We start from the raw sequence: 16,601 nt of genomic DNA, 5'->3' as shown, positions 1-16,601 counted from the left end.
GGCTCTGTGCTCAGGGGTGACCCCTAACAATGCTTAAGGGACATTACATAGTGCTGAGAATTTGAACCAGGATCTGCTGAATGCAAGGCAAGTGCCTTGCCTCCTGTACTATCTCCCTGTCCCCTGAAATGTTCATTTTAGTGAAAAGGGAACCCTCCTGCCCCCGCGCCTGACTGTCCTCACCGCCAGGGCCCCTTGGAGGGGAGCGGGTTGAGCTTTCCTCCCCGCCCCGACCAGGACTCCGGCAGCCAAAGACCTCCAGGACCAGCCACCACCATGCTGAGACCACTGTCCACACACATGAAGGTACTGGCAGAGGGACAAAGTCACGCGGGTTCCGGGGCCGAGATCTCCAAGCCTACTCGGATTGGGGCCGAGCATCCTCCACCCAGATCCTCCAAATTCCAGTAGGCGGGGGTCACACCCTCCAACTGGCCCCCTGGCGCCCTGTAATCCCATCAACGGCCAAGACTCAGAGACTATAAAAACCAGTTCCCGGAAACGCGTGGCTGCATTCACGGCCGCGCGACATCCTATTATGACATCTTATTATCTCATTCCTACTTTGGACAAACTGGCAGGCTACCGAATGTAGCCTGCCCACATGGCAGAGTCTGGCAACCTCCCCGTGGCATACCCAATATGCCAAATACCAGTAACAATGATGGGTCTCATTCTCCTAAAGAGCCTTGAATATAATCTCAGGGATAGGATGAAGGAGACATTACTGGGGCCTGCTCGAGGCAATCGATGACTAACAGGATGATTTGTGATTGATTGATTGATTGAGTTAAAAAGGAATCCATATCAAGATTAGCCCAGAGAGGCATGACCTCTTAAATTTGGCCAGACCCTCCCATCATTCCAAAGTTCCCAGACTGAAACTGAGTCCAACTAGATGACAGTATTACATGACTACACAAGAGATGGATGGAAACTGTATCATCACATGAGTCTGCAATATAATGATGGAAGTTATGTGAAGGGGTTTCTAAGCGGCAAAGGAGCAGACTGGCATTGTCTGGCATGGCTTCCCATCTAAACAAAAAAATCTGAACAGGTGGCTGTAGAACAAAATGATACTAGTGTGCCCTTAAAAGTACTAAGAATAAATACTAAATGCATTGTAAGCCCTCATTCATGTTCTGAAGGTTCCAGATAGTAAAGAAATCTGCCAAGAAACCTGGGTGCTCAGAAAATGGTATTTACTTTTCTGGCATTCATGGTTCTCTGCCAGCTCTTGAGTAATACCTGCTGCTTCTCCCTGGGTGTTGGCAATATGCAAATACAAGTCTAGAATCTGTCATCACCTGGTTCCCACCCTGACAAATCACTTCCCATACCTGCATTCTTCAGCAGGTTCCTCTCATCACTGGATGAATTATGGCAGGAGGAGGAGAATGGAGGAGCACTGACTTGAGTCTGCGGTCTGTCTGATGCTCAATGAATGATGACTGTTTCCTCATTCTCAAAGGGTGACTCTTGTGTTCTGAGACAACCCCACAGACTTAGCAGAAGATAAAAGACCCTTAGTTGAAACAATGCATATGCATTTAATGCAAATTACCTACCTTTTCCAATGTTATTCTCATTATTCTCAAAAATGTTATTCTCATTTTTTCTTTTTTTTTTTTTTTTTGCCTTTCTGTGACAAGCTAAGATAATCCTTTGATTGTGCGTCAATTGAAAATCTACACATTCCAATGAACAGTAGGAACAGGACACACAAGGCACTCATTCCCAGAGAAATTTTACACTTGTTGCACCAAGAATACAAAATTCTCACAGGGATGCATTGTTATTGCCTACTAGGTATAGAAAATCCAGTCCTTTGGTTCATGACATCCAGTAGTGACCCACCAAGCAAGGATGGAGAGTACAGTGGGAAGAATGGGATTTTAAGAAGCAAATACAAAATGTTATGAATACAGGCTCCATACACAGTAACAACAAGTCTCATAATGGAGATGTTATTGGGTCTGCTCAAGCAAAATTGATGAACAACAGGAGGACAGTGCTACAGTGTTATCGTTAGAAATATTGACTCTTAGCTTTGATTTCTTCCAATTGTGAATGATATGATTGTCTACTCCAACAGTGGGACTAACCAAACACATTTTATTACACACCTGAGATAGCATAGGACTTGGTACTTGGCTGCGTTCTCAGTCATCTGATTATAGAGTTGAAAAAGAACCAGCTTCGTTCTAAGTATAGCATAACACATATGTCAAGCCTTCAAAAACCTAAGAACCTATGAAGAATTAACATGTTTAATAATAACCCTGCATCTATAGTTCTCAATATGCCTTTATTTTTTATTTTAGTCACCATCCAATTACATAAATACAAATTCTTCAATATCACAGCAAGTTAATAAAACTATTTTTAAAGAAGTCAGCTCAATGACTACCAGAAAATCTCCTTGAGCCTTAATTAACAATGATGGCTTGGACATCAAAATTTCTTCCAACAGCATGTTTTCCTTAAAGAAAAGCTACTCAGTGTCCAATCAGAACTTAACATCCTACTTTACTGTAGAGAGATCAACCAACCAAAGACAGGGAAAAAACAAAGGGATCCAGGCAGAGCCAATCAGGCTCCTCAAAAGCAATCTCATTTTCATTAGGCAAAAAATGAGGATCCTGCTTCAAAATGACAAAGAAGGGCACAGAGAGAACATATATGCAAAACAATATGGTTACAGTTAATGTAGTACCTCACAAATACTAACTAATCCTCATGGCACTCTAAGAGGTATCACAATCATTCCCATTTTGTACTTGTAGCAACTGATACACAAAGTTAACTTACCTAATTTCATATAGTTTGCAGATGACAGAACTGGATTCCAACCACTCAGATGGTCTAACCCTAGAGCCCCAGTCATTGTCCAAGAACAGGACTGTGAAACACTAATGACCTCTAGCGAATGAGAGCCTCTAATGACCAGATACTTGGGACACTATCTGTCATCAAAAGTCTCGGCTACATGGATCAACTTTTCATGATCCTGGCTGTGTCTTCCAGCAGGGAGTGGGTGCTCCAGGACCTCATTAGGAAAGAGCTGACACTCCATTATTTGATATTAAGCTTCCCAAGCAATGCCAATATGTCATAGTCACTGACGCCCAGTGTCAGCAAATTCTTCAGCTAAACCTGGGACACCAAATTCAAGACGAATAGATTGGATAGACTGTTTGCTCTGTCACTTAATGAGCAACTAACAGTCACTCCACCTGCAATGACTTTGTGCAATATGTGTATTGACTCCCAATGTCTTTCAATAAGTTCTTTCAGTAGACTATAGACATTGCCTTTTCTGTCTCCATTATTATCTTATGCAGGGCATTTACTAAGCACTTTAATCCACTCCTCTATAATCACACTGGTCTCCTTGCCTCTCCCCTTACTTGTTAGGCTATACCCCAGGATTTCTGCACTGGATTTGCTCTCTTTCTCCAGTTTCTCCACCACCCACTCTTTTTTCATACATTTGCTCAAATGCTGACTTCCTAGAAGCCTTCTTTGGTCATTACTCACCAAAAACTCTTCACTAACTCCTTCTCACCATCTATACAAGGACTCAAAGAAAGTAAACACTGAAAAGGATCTATTTTTGTCATTTGTGTTCACTGTTCTTGCTTGGATTACCACCAAAAACATAATAAAAGAGGAATGTGGAAGGGAGTAAAAAGTCAACATCAGAGCAATATCTGGATTCAATAGGCAAGGTGTTTGAAGAAAATGAATAACCACACATACATGAATTAAAAAATAAAAATATACTTCAGGAAGTTTCAACATTACATAATTTAATTATTCTCAAGCAAAGACAAGTACATAATTTTTTCTCATAGGCCCACCCTCTATGCTGATGGGGGCAAGAATGTTGTATTTGATCACATACTTGTGGAGCTAGGCAGCACACATAATTTGTGTCCTAAGCAGAAGACAGCAGCAGATGACTACAATACCATGAGCAAAAATACAAAGATACAAAAATCATAGACAAGAGAAGCAGTGACCTGGATGACACTACGAGAAATCTACATACTCTCAGCTCTTTGTGACATATTTCATCCTACTATACATTGCTCAGACTTGAAGACAGAACTCAGTATTGCAAACACAAGGAACCAAGTTGAGCAGTCGTTAATGTATGAACAACCATAATAGAAGTGGGAGCCGATGTAATATCCTCTGAGTCCCTCAATCTTGGCATGGGCTTCTGCAAAGCAATACCCACAGAAGCAACTGGAATGGTTCAGAAAAGATCACCCTCAGGCATTCCTCTGGCTTCCATTAAATTATAGCCTAGAACCTTGACATGAATTGCAATGCTGCATGTGATCTCCCTTTCTCCATCAACCTTTCAGGCTTCTCTATCAGTGTCCTCCTGAAACCTCATGGGAGTTTCATGTACTTAAACATACTCAGGTCGAAAAGGAACTTTTATGTCTCCTCATTTAGTTTCCTCTCCCTGTCATGGATTTCCTCATCTTCTGCCTCCCCTTTCAATCTTAGCAAGATGGTTTCTTCTTACCTTACAAATCAGTAACCGTTTAATGGTGCACTTCCACAGAGCAGCATTGTTTATCAACACAACTTAAAGTAGGTCCCTACTGTTATTTACTCTGAATACTCTGGTTTCCCCCTTGATAGACTTTAATATAACTTCTAATTAAGTCTAAATTATTAACATAATTTCTAATTCAGCTACTTGCTAATGACATACTATAAGCTCCATGGATATGTGAACCATCTCTACTTATTTGACTCATTGTATACATAACACAGTACTATTTTGGGTATTATGTATGTATGAGTGTTGCATATGTAATTTAGTGTATAATATATGCAATTTAATATATATCTATATATATAAAATCATTAAATAGTTGGCCACAGGAACATCTTGATTGTGTAAAGAATAGAAAATAGAAATGTAGGAAGTGGAAAAGAAAGAGATTTAAGTTCTCACATTTATTACATGCCCATCAATTAGATGTTCCCTCAAAATAATCACTTGTGCAGTCTCTTCTAATTTAAATAGGTTTAGATTCTTTTACCTTCAAAGATATGAAATGGACATTTAATGCAGCAAATTGTGTGCTTGATGCAAGAGAAACCAACCCTCTCCATCCAGGTACTGTCAATCACTTCAACTTTCTCCCTAGAGTCAAAGGTCACTTGAGCCAAAGGTCATTTTAACTTGTCACAACTTACGTCCCTTAATACACTTCAGCTCCAACTTATATTAAATGGCTACTGATGAAAGATAAAGAAAAGAGGTATATGTTTTATTGTTTTCTTCAAGGCTGTCCAAAGTCGGCAATTCAGGACATATATAAAGGTCACCTCATTCTATAAAAAAAGAATATTTATATGTTCAACAAAACTCTTTCAGTGGGGGTTCTAGAAAATCTCCCTGAAAGCCTATTTCATAGTGAATAGTGCTTCCATAGGATTTGGAAGTACAGCCAGGGAAAGAAGCAAACAAGAAGTATATTTCACATTCAGCAAAATTGGCAATTAGAGGGCAGTGCAGCAAAGTATTTTTAAAGTAACTGATCTTTGCCATCCATCTCAATCAAAAAAAATTTCAGGTGCAAATATAATCATGCTGGTTTTATGCAGAATATGATGAACCTCATGAATTAATTATTAGAGAGATATGGAAGAGGTACAAGGCCATTAAACAAAATTATTTAATAAAGTAATAATCATGTCAGATAGCATATCTGCTATTTGCAACAATCAAGACAATAACTGGGAGTGTTTGAGGTTAAAACACAAACCATCAGCAACATCTTAGTAATTCACTGCACTTGACATTTTAAGGAGACACTATTTTGCATTAACATGTACTTTTTATGGAGAAACATACCACTTAGATTTGTAAATCAGTGAAGACTGACATTAGAAAAATCTAGATTTAAATCTTTTTCTATATTTACTGCACTGCTCATGTCATCTAATGTGGTCATTTAAAATTTGCTTTAACAAATAAGAACTGTCAATCACTTAACACCTGCCACACTGAGACCAAATTGCCATCTAGTAAATTTCATTACTTAACGGTCAGTGGCCAACTTTGATTTTCTGTCTTAAAGATAAAAATTGATTACTATGAATTATACTTAGACCATTAAGATGAACAGCTTTACTAAATACCAAACAATATCTACAAAAAGAAAATTATATTTTGAAAGAAGGCACACAATTGTAATAGAAGATGTTAAAAAAAAACAGACCCCGGGCCAGGCTGTCTTCACTGGGGCACCTTGGAGGGAGGTGGGTTGAGTTTCTCTCCCCACCTCAAGTAGAGCCCCAGAAGCCCCAGAACCCAGTCACAGCCATGCTACTCTCCACATGCTTGGATGAGCCTCTCCATGAAGGAACCAACAGAGGAATCCTGGAATGCGTGACCCGTGGCTGAGATCTCCAAGTCATCTTGGATCAGGACTGGGACTCCTCCACCCAGATCCCTGGTTTTCCAGTAGCTTGGCAGTCACACCCACAAACCGCACCCCCCACCCCCCAGCACCATGCAATCTCATCAACATTCAAGATTAAGAGACTATAAAATAAAGCTCCTGGAAGAGAGCGACGCAGAATCTCCCTGAGACACAAGTGATTAGAGGCCTCCCAAAAGCCTCCGTTCCTCTCAGAGAGCCTGGCAAGCTACTGAGAGTATCCTGCCCGCATGGTAGAGCCTGGCAATTACCCGTGGTGTATTCAATATGCCAAAAACAGCAACAACAATGGGCCTCATTCCCCTGACCCTGAAAGAGCCCCCAGTATGCCACTGGGCTACGCTAGCACGTGACAGGGACAAATGGAGTCATTACTGGTGGCGCTGGAGCAAGTTGATGAATGACAGATGACAAGTGATAAGTGAAATAAACTGAAATTTTTGAGGAACTGCTAAAGGATCAAATACTGTATCAGGATTTTTTTCAAACTTATTCTTGTTTACTATCTTATAGAACACTCTCTTAAGAGCAGCTGAAAAAATGGAGGTTCAAAGAGTTAGATCTGCAGAAAGTTACCAGATAGATTCACAATTGTAGTAATTCAAGCAGAAAATGCATACTGAGTGCCAATTCTGTTAAAAATTATTGTTAAACTAGGGATGCAACAGAGAATTGAACAGAGTTCTATTTGTTCAATTCTCTTGATATTCAACGAACACCAAGCATGGATGTTCCTCTTATTAGGGATTCACAGAGCATTCTAAAATGCTATGGATTATCATGTTTTGGTAACTGTGATAAAGATAAATAGAATAGTAAGGAAAGATATTAGTAGTGGGGTGGTTAACTATAATTGAGAAGGAATTTGTGGATTCACATGTATGAAGTAGTCAGGTAACTATCCAAGTAATGGGTTTAAGTATGTTACCCTAAACGTAATTAGTATATGATAATCATTCATCCACTAAGTCATTTTTATGCTGTTGCTGATAAAATACAAGAATATATATATATATATAAACATATATATTCTTCTGTGTCACAACCTAGTTCTATGATTTTTAAAAATTGAGACATTATCAATATAAAACATGCCCATAACCATGACATTGGATTCCACGCCAGGCTGTTTTCACTCAGGGAACTCCAGAGTGGGGTGGGTGAGAGCCCTGCCAGCCCCAAGGGACCCAGTCTCAGCAGCTGATCTCCACTATCCAATTGCCGCCAGGCTCCAGGCCACTTTCTGGACCGCGTGCCATGCGACACACTATAAAACACTTCCTACCCATTTTCCATAATTACCACACCATATTTGATGGGGTTCAGACATTAGGCAACAAATCATAGAGAGAAATATATAAATATATGACTCTCAGAGAGCCCGGCAAGCTACTTAGAGTATCCCACCCGCACGGGCAGAGCCTGGCAAGCTCCCTGTGGCGTATTCAATATGCCAAAACCAGTAAAGACAACAGGTCTCATTCCCCTAACCCTAAAAGAGCCTGCAATCATTGGGAAAAGACGAGTAAGAGGAGGCTGCTAAAATCTCAGGGCTGGGAGGAATAGAGATGTTACTGGCGCTCACTCGAATAACGGGATGACAGTGATACAGTGATCAATGTAAACAATGATGTTTAATGTGTACAATAAACTATAAGTTATATGATACAAATTATATATTTATCTATAATAGCATTGTCCTCGCGTTGTTCATCAATTTTCTCGAGCAGGCACCAGTAATGTCTCCATTGTGAGACTTATTGTTACTGTTTTTGGCATGCTGAATACATCAGTGGTAGCTTGCCAGGCTTTTCCCTGCGGGTAGAATACAGAGTACTCTCGGTAGCTTATCCGGCTCTCCCAGATGGACGGAGGAATAGAACCCAGGTTGGCCATGTGCAAAACAAACACCCTACCCGCTGTGCTATCACTCCGCCCATTTATCTATAGTATTATATTAAAAATAAATTACACATACATTATTGATGGGACATTAAGATTCAAATACTACTCTATTCTTAATGCAGAACAACACATTATTGATATTTTGATTCAAAGTTAACAGCTAGTATCTTCTGGGAAGCCTAGATCTCTGGTTATCAAGATACATTTGACAGATATCTTTAATGTATGTGTCAACTCTTGGACTGTATTCCATCTGAGAGGGGCAAATCAATGCCTATAGAAATTGTATTTTTGTCTTTGGAGAGGGGTGGTTATAAATTCTAAAGCATGACTTATTTTTTTTCCCCTTTCCCTCTTTCTGAACAATTCATTAAAATATTTGTAGTCGATTTTCTCTGAGCGTTTGAAATAAAGAATCCAAGAAATTCAGGGGCCAGAGAGATAGTACAATGGCTAAGGTGCCAGCCTTGCATGCAGCTTATCTGGGTTTGGTCCCTGATACTCCATATGATTTCCAAGCCTGCTGGGAATGACCCTTGAGTGCAGAGTTCAGGAGTACAGCTCCGTATGACCAAAACCCCAAATAAATGAAGTTTAAATAGTATTAAAGAAGAAATTCAGATAATAATTCTTAGTCATATATTATTTTTTTATTTTTATTTTTTTTGCTTTTTGGGGTCACACCCGGCGATGCTCAGGAGTTACTCCTGGATCATGCACTCAGGAGTTACTCCAGGCGGTGCTTGGGGGACCATATGGGATGCTGGGAATAGAACCCGGGTCGGCCATGTTGGCTGCGTGCAAGGCAAACGCCCCACCCGCTGTGCTATCACTCCCCTTAGTCATATATTCTTATTCATATATGGCTTTCATTAACTCAGTGATCCTTGTGTGTGAACTTGTCCATCTTGTAGGGATCTGTCCCTTAATGTCTATCATTGTACCATTATCATTTGTGAACAGAAGCCTCAGATTCTTTCTTGAATTAGTTCTATAATACATTGGTTAATCTAAAGCATGAGATCAGCAGTGGGCAGACATATAGGGTGTCTATCTTTTGTATAGGGGTGAAAAAAAACCATTGGCATAAAAAAATCTACTAACATTAGTAAAGTAAACCAGATGATCTGTTTCAAAAATTACTTCCATCTCTTGCACATCTTTTCTCACCACATCAATATTCCTAGGAGAGCTAAAATATTTAAAAAAAAAAAAACTTGCGGGGCCAGAGTGATAGCACAGCAGTTAGGTATTTGCCTTGCATGGGGCTGACCTAGGTTCAATCCCCGGCAGCCCATATGGTCCCCCGAGCACTGCCAGGAGTAATTCCTGAGTGCAGAGTCAGGAATAACCCCTGAAGAACGGCAGGGTGTGACCCAAAAAGAAAAAAAAATTGCACCAAAGTTACAATAACGTTAAAGAGACCCTTTTCCTACAAATAAAGTAGGAATGAAGGAAGAAGATAATAAGTTGGAGTGAATAGATAAGTAGAAACACAAAAGGCCAGCCACACATGCTAGGGGGAAAGGAAGCTCAGATAGAGAAGGGAGCACCAAATAAAGGGTGTTTGGAGGATCCTCCCAGGATGGGAGAAGCATGCTGAAAGTAGACTATAGACCAAACATGATTGCCACTCAATGCCTCTTTTGCAAACCACAACACCCAAAAGGAGAGAGAGAACAAAAGGGAATGCCCTGCCACAGAGGCAGGGTGGGATGGGGGGTGGGGAATGCGAGGGATACTGGGATCAGTGGTGATGGAAAATGAGCACTTGTGGAGGGATGGGCATTTGATCATTGTATTATTGAAACCCAAGCACAAAAATTTGTAAGTTTACAACTATACCTCATGGTGTTTCACTAATAAAATTTTTTAAAAAAGAAACAAACCAGAATTCTCCCCCTTATTTCATAGTGTTCTTAAAGTTCTTGGTTCACATTTTTTTCCACTTAATTCTTTCATTTCTAAAAATATTATGGGTTATGCTCATTGTCCTACAAAAGTTGGCAGGCAATATTCACAGGCCACCCTGAATATATATAAAATGTCTGTATTTGATATACACAACATATCAAGTCATTTTTTCCCTGGAGCTAGTAACTGTTTATGAAATTTCATGGCTGTTATAGTACATAGCAGATATTTGTATACATATATACACTGTCACTGTCACTGTCAAAATTAACTGTTAAAATTAACCTGCTACTGGCTTCAATTTTCTAATCTGTAAAAACAGTATCGGTATCATAGGGTCACTTTAGGATGTAAAAAAACCAAAGTTGCAGTTGTCAGGGTCTTGTACTGAAAATACAAAGGGGTGAACGGAATAATTTAATAAAGTTAGTTGTAGTACAATGAACAATGCCCCCAAAGATATCTACATCTTCATTCCCAAAACCTGTAAAATGTCTCATTAGAAAAGGAACTTCATGGGATTGATGAAGAATCTGGAGATGAAGATAATTAGCTTTAATCATCTTTGTGTGAATAAACAGCCTTATAAATGTAAGAGGCAGAATCAGGGATGAGAGACATTGAGGAACCCACTGTTGCTGACTGGAGCAAGTGGGATGCAAAGCAAGAACATGGGTTACATCTAGAGGTAGAAAAGACTTGATCACTTGACTTCCCGTTAATCATCGATTTGCTCAAGCGGGCGGCAGTAACGTTTCCATTTGTCCCTGTCGTGTGCTAGTGTAGCCCAATGACATCTGTTCATTCTAGGAACACGAAGAGCCTCAAACCGATCATTCAGGATTTTGACGAAGAAGTCTGACCATCTGGTAGGTGGGCGGCCACGCGATCTTTTGACGTCCGGTCCTGTGGAATCCAGTCGGTAATGGCTCTAGTCCAGCGGTTGTCTCCAAATCTCATTATGTGTCTAGCCCATCTGATTTTTGATGCCTTGGCAAACGAGACAGTGTCCCTGATTCTTGATTGTCAATGGAGGTCGGAACTCTGGATTCTTTCTCTCATTTGAGTGAAACGTGAAACTCCAAGCATAGCTCTTTTGATACCTCTTTGGGAGACCTTGCTTAGGGCCCAGGTCTCTGAGGCATTTATTAATGCAGGAAGAACAGTGGAATCAAAGAGATGTGCCCAGAGTTGGAGGTTCTTCGTCCTCTTAGCTATTTCTTTGACACTCTTGGAGGCATTCCAAGCTGCTCTCTTCCTCCTGCGCAACTCAGGTGCCAGGTCATTCATCATGTTGATTTCTCGACCTAGGTATACATAACTGTTGTATTCAAAGATGGTCATTCCATTGAGAGCGAATGGAGCATCAGGAACAAGGCTATTTCTCATAAACATTGTCTTCGTAAGATTCAGCTGTAGTCCAACCTTTCCACATTCATGGTGGAAGTCGGCCAGCATTTGTGCTGCTTGTCTAATGTTTGGTGTTATTAGAACAATGTCAGCAGCAAAGCGGAGGTGGTGTAGTTGCCAACCATCTATCTTCACTCCCAATCCTTCCCATTCCAGTCGTCATATGATGTTCTTGAGGGTGGCACTGAAGAATTTCGGTGAAATGGTATCATCCTGCTGAACCCCTCTCTTGACATCGATGATTACTTCTTTGTAGAATGATGAGATCCTGGTAATGAATCCGTAATATAGCTCATGGAGGATCCTGATATATTGAGTTTGAATGCCCTGATTGGCTAGGGTTTCAATGACCGCTTCCGTCTCAACAGAATCAAAGGCCTTCTTTAAATCAATGAACGTTAGACAGAGCGGCATCTTGAACTCCCGAGAAACCTCAATGAGCTTGGTTATTGTGTGGATATGGTCGATGGTGCTGAATCCTTTGCGGAACCCTGCTTGCTCGCATGGTTGTCCTTCATCTAGTGTTCTGCCAATCCTATTCAGGATGACTCGAGTGAACAGCTTGTAGACGACAGACAACAGGCAGATCGGGCGATAGTTGCCAATGCCATGGATGTCTCCCTTCTTGTACAGTAGTACAGTCCTGCTGGTTTTCCATTGGGATGGAACCTTGCATTCAGACAGGTAGACAACATTTTGTCCTAGTGCCTTCAGAGGGAAAGAGGAAAGGCAGCTCTGCTTTTAGACACCCTGGTTTTAGACTACACAGATGTATCCCTCAATGGGTCTAATTGATAGAATGACAGAATGGATAACATAATGTATCTGGAATTGTCTTGAAGTCACAGGTTTTGTGGTCATTTGCATGGAATTAACTGTAGCTTTACAAAGGTACAGTAAGATATGGAATCAACCAGGAGAGGTACTGACACTCTGCTATTGATGGTGGGTGGCAGATATCATCTCTGGAATTGAAGTGGAGGGGACAGGACTGTTATTGCTGTTGAAGAGCTATGGCTAGGAGAAGTATTGCTTCCAAGAAGCATATGAGCATGAGGAAGAAGAGAGGCTTCCAATTCCATATGAGGAGGACCACAGCCTCATATGCAGAGAGTAAAGAAATAAATACTCCCATTTTGCTCTCCTAATGCCCCGCTGGTCTCCTGCTAGTGTTTTCATTTGGAAATCAGTGGGCAGGGGAACTTGGGGATTTGGTACTACCAGGTTCTGATTCGGTTAAACGTGGATGCAGAGTGGATCAAGGGGTGCGAAGAGAATAACCAGCACATGTTCAAAGAGGACCTGGTGCATGGAAGGCTATGCGAACCATTCTAATGCCATGAGTTTTAGTAACTCTTAAGGAGCGCTATTATTGTTTTTCAGCTATTTAATACAACTGTGCTGAAGTGCATTAAGACTTGACTGCTAATACCCTCTGAAATAAAGCATTCAATACAATAGGCTCTTAAGATTTGTGATTTAAGGGAAGTCTATGAATAAGCAGAGCACAAGAACTCGAATGGAAAATAATCAAGACCACTCCCTCGTATATATCCAGAAGACAGTCATCTATTTCAAAGTTCTCCAAGATACATCAGGTTTAAAACAGTTGGGCTTTTGTTATTCAGGCTCAGAGCAGCCAAGATACATAGTAGTTTAGCAAAAGAAAGACTTCCTTAACCTGGATGATTCAGTATGGCTTGGGGGAAGACTGAAGTTTTATTGGATTTTAATCTAGTATATTATGCATTATGCTAAGCACTTGCACAAATATTACTTCATTTGAGTTTCTCAAACAACCTTTTGATGTTGATATTATTGGTCCTCTTTTCATGAAAAAAGATAAAACTCGGAGATGAAAAAAATAATAACTTGGACAGAGCTAGTGTGTAAGAGGATTGAGACTTGACTACAATCTTTTACAAATTCATTTTTTTGTCCTTTATCCCATAGATCAGCATGGTCCCCAGTCCTGGCTTCATGACTCAAGAAACACCCCAGTTAAATAAGAATGGCTTTCTGTTCATAGATTTCATTAATTTCACTAAAATGCTATACTTCATGCAATCCATCGCTGCCTTAAAGCACATGATATTCACCGTGAAGGTCAATAATGCAAGTGGAGAATTAACATGGAAGCAAGAAAACAAATTAAGAGTTGTTTTCTGGCATTGACGGCATCACTTCAACTCAGAAATAAAAATACAATTTTCAACAGTAAGACTACCAAATGTGGATTCACAACTGTAGCACTGTAGCACTGGTCCTCCTGTTGTTCATCAATTTGCTTGAGTGGGCCCAGGAATGTCTCCATTGTGAGACTTGAATGGAGACTTGTTGTTACTGTGTTTGGCACATCGAAAACATCACAGGTAGCTTGCCAGGCTTTACTGTGGGGGTGAAATACTCTCAGTAGGTTGCCAGGCTCTCCGAGAGGGGTGGAGGAATCGAACCCAGCTTGGCCGGGCTGGTGGCTTGGAAGGCAAGCTGTGGAGCAATAGCACAGCAGTAGGGCATTTGCCTTGCGCAGCTGGCCCAGCTGGGCCGGGTTTGATTCCTCCACCCCTCTCAGAGAGCCCGGAAAGCTACTGAGAGTATTTCGCCCGCATGTCAAAGCCTGGCAAGCTACCCATGATGTATTCGATATGCCAAACACTGTAACAACAGGTCTCATGATGGAGACGTTACTGGTCCCACTCAAGGATTCACAACTACTATTCACAACTACTACTATTCACAACTACTACTACAACTATTAATATTGACTCTTATACCAAACATTATTTGTGTTTGATGAGATGAAGTTAGTAAGTTGTATATTAGCTACATGTTTCATTTAGTTATTTTTAAATGTCAGGATGCTTAAGGACAGGGGCTTTAGCATGTTAAATGAAAACACTGATAACATTCTAAGTAGATTCAGAATTGCAATGTAAAAATAATTTTCTTATTTTAAGTGTGTGTTACTGAGATAGAAAACATTAAATATAGCAATTTTACGTGTACAATGCAGTGACGTTTGTATACAGGCAAACACCATGCAATCACATCTGAGATCAAGATATTCACCATTCCAGATGGTTTCCTCTCATTCCCATGCTAAACCCCAATCTGCTACAGTTCCTCCCCTGCCAATCCTAAACCCCAGGGTAACTGCTATTCTGGCCACTTTTACTGTCGTAAATTTTGCTTCCTCCACAACAACACATAAATGAAATGATGCAGTGTGTGCTCTTTCCTGCCTGGTTTCCTTTGTGAGATTTATCCATACCCATGCATGAGCACTAATTCATTATTAATAATTTGCAGAGGCTATCTCATTGTTGACTTTCCCTTTTCCTTCTATTGGTCTCCTTTTTATGAAAAGGAAAGTAAACTCAGATGGAAAAAAAAATAACGTGGTCACCTGTATAAAAGAACTGAGATTTGACTCCAGTCTTTTTCCAACATCATTTCTTTGTCCATTATCCCATAGTCCAGCATGGTCCCCAATGTGAATGCCCACATTGTTTATAGTTTTCAGTAACTTGAGCCAAGTAGCAATGATACACAAGTCTCTGTTTAACTGTGTCATTTCTCTTGGGCAAATACCTAGATACTGAACTGCAGGTTTTGAAGTGCAGAATCAAGGGGTGACTATTTAATTTTATAACCAAGTCTACAGAACCAATTTTCACTTTAGCAGTATGAGTGAGATTCATCCTGTGTTACATCTTAGACAAACCCTGCTCTTAGTAATTATTTTAATTGTAGATACTTCAGTATGATTGTCTGGAATGTTTTAATCTGGTTTTAATTTGTGTTTCTGATTAGTAATAGATTTAATTCACATATTAAATTTCAATATTCCTTTTTGTGAAATGCCAACACAGATCTTTTGACTATTTTTAGTCCTGTGTTTGTCTTATAAAAAAATTATGGAAAAATTCTAAAGTACTCTCTACAAGTCTTTTTCTAAATCTATAATTTACAAATGTTTTTGCCTAATTAATAGCTTACCTTTTTACCGTACTTTGTCTTGATGATCAAAAATTATTCATTTCAGGGATGGACAGATAGTATAGTGGGTAAGGCAACTGCCTTTCATGTGATTGATGCTGGTTTGACCCCTGGAATGCCATGTGGTTTTCTGAGCCTTCCAGGAGTAATCCCTGAGCATAATCCCAGGAGAAAGCCCTGAACACAGCTAGGTATAACCCAAAACCTTAAAAAAAACCCTTAAAAACCATAAATTATCAAAACAAGTTTATTATCTTCTGTTTATGATGTTTGTTTGTTTGTGTGTGTGTGTGTGTGTGTGTGTGCGCGCGCGCACTGTTGTTGTTGTTTCAGAAACAAGATCTTGAGCCCAGCTCAAGATCCTGAAGATATCCCCCTTTCATAGGTTTTAAAAAATGCTTCCATACTACAGGGCCCAGGAGAGAGCTCAAAGGGCTAGAGCACATGTCTGGCATGAAAAAGCCCCAGATGGCCCACTCTGCTCAAACTGTGAGCAGTACCATATGCCCCAGCACTCAGCCACCTGGCCCTCAGAGCCAGGCTATGTAGCACTGGGAGCAAGTCCGGGGCCACCTCAGTATTACTTGGGAATGCCTGTCATGCCTCAAGCCCCTGTCTCCTCTCCCCCAAACAGTCTGACAACAGACTTTAAATCTATAATTTTAGCCCCTTGCCTCCTATCAACTTCCCCTTCCACCAGTGAAGATGGATGAGCTTCTTCCCCTTTAAAGATCTCCAGAGAAACCACCTTGACAAATCTCCTTCAGCCATTTGTTCCGGAGCTTTAAAAACCCTTCCTATCAGGATGTTTTTTTTTTCCCTTTCTATTGACTGAAAATTACAATCGCGTTCATGTGATGGATTTATAATGCCATCACTTTTCACATTAAAAAC

At 40.4% G+C, this 16,601-nt stretch overlaps 1 protein-coding gene across 3 annotated transcripts in view; it reads right to left on the bottom strand.

Moving 5' to 3' along the window:
• SAMD12 (sterile alpha motif domain containing 12) overlaps positions 1 to 16,601 on the bottom strand; it is a 489,089-nt gene that overhangs the window by 331,678 nt on the left and 140,810 nt on the right. The window lies entirely within an intron of this gene.

The sequence above is a fragment of the Sorex fumeus genome, unplaced genomic scaffold (assembly GCF_029834395.1).
Source record: "Sorex fumeus unplaced genomic scaffold, SorFum_2.1 ptg000002l, whole genome shotgun sequence".
Classification (NCBI taxonomy): Eukaryota; Metazoa; Chordata; class Mammalia; order Eulipotyphla; family Soricidae; genus Sorex; species Sorex fumeus.
Note: the sequence above shows the minus strand (reverse complement) of the source record. Positions and strands in the feature narration are given on the sequence as shown.